This window comes from Nicotiana tomentosiformis, chromosome 8 (genome assembly GCF_000390325.3).
Source record: "Nicotiana tomentosiformis chromosome 8, ASM39032v3, whole genome shotgun sequence".
In the NCBI taxonomy this organism is placed as follows: domain Eukaryota; kingdom Viridiplantae; phylum Streptophyta; class Magnoliopsida; order Solanales; family Solanaceae; genus Nicotiana; species Nicotiana tomentosiformis.
Window position 1 is genome coordinate 106,493,197 of NC_090819.1, and position 690 is coordinate 106,493,886.

Genomic DNA, 690 nt, shown 5'->3' on the forward strand with positions numbered 1-690 from the left:
AGCTGATTTTCAGGAGATTTTGAGGTAGCTGTCGTGTTTCGCAAACCTTGTCTCTCCTTCTCTATCTTTTTGTTTACTGTATTTGGTCTCAGACTATTATAGACTATTTTTCAGACTTGTATTCATATTAGATGCTCATGTAATCAGTGACACCAGGTTTTGGGGAGTGTTTGTATTGTATTTAAATATTATATTTTTAGCATTAAAGAGAAGCTTTGGTTTATTGAGATTTTTGATTTGCCTAGTATCGAGATAGGCGCCATCACGATATATTGAGATTTTGGATCGTGACAACAACTTCTAGGTGCTTACGCTACTATAAAATTCCACGCGAATCCTCTACAATTCTAACGCAGCCACGCGGTAAGAGCAAAGCGAACTATTCTTTCGCCTTTTAATAAAGAATACCGTCTGTGTGCCGCAAATAGTGGCTTACGCCTATTTTTTGGAGGGGTTCTCATATTGAGTTCGCCTGCAATTCTAGTTCGCCGCAAATAGTGGCATACGCCTATTTTTTGGAGGGGTTCTTAAATTGAGTTCCCCTACAATTCTAGTTCTAGTGTAATGATTAGATCTCGTTTTCTAATTATAAGAGGTTTTGTCAAAAACTTAATTTAGAATTTAAGCTTCGTATTTACTGCCTCCCAATTATTACAATTTTTAATGAATTTTAATATATGAATTTATTTT

At 35.4% G+C, this 690-nt stretch overlaps 1 non-coding gene across 1 annotated transcript; it reads left to right on the forward strand.

Annotated features, from left to right (window-relative positions):
* The first annotated feature begins 354 nt into the window (after positions 1-354).
* Positions 355-471, forward strand: LOC117280771 (U5 spliceosomal RNA). Its single transcript, XR_004511345.1, has one exon. It is a non-coding gene; the product is annotated as a U5 spliceosomal RNA (small nuclear RNA).
* The last annotated feature ends 219 nt before the right edge of the window (positions 472-690 follow it).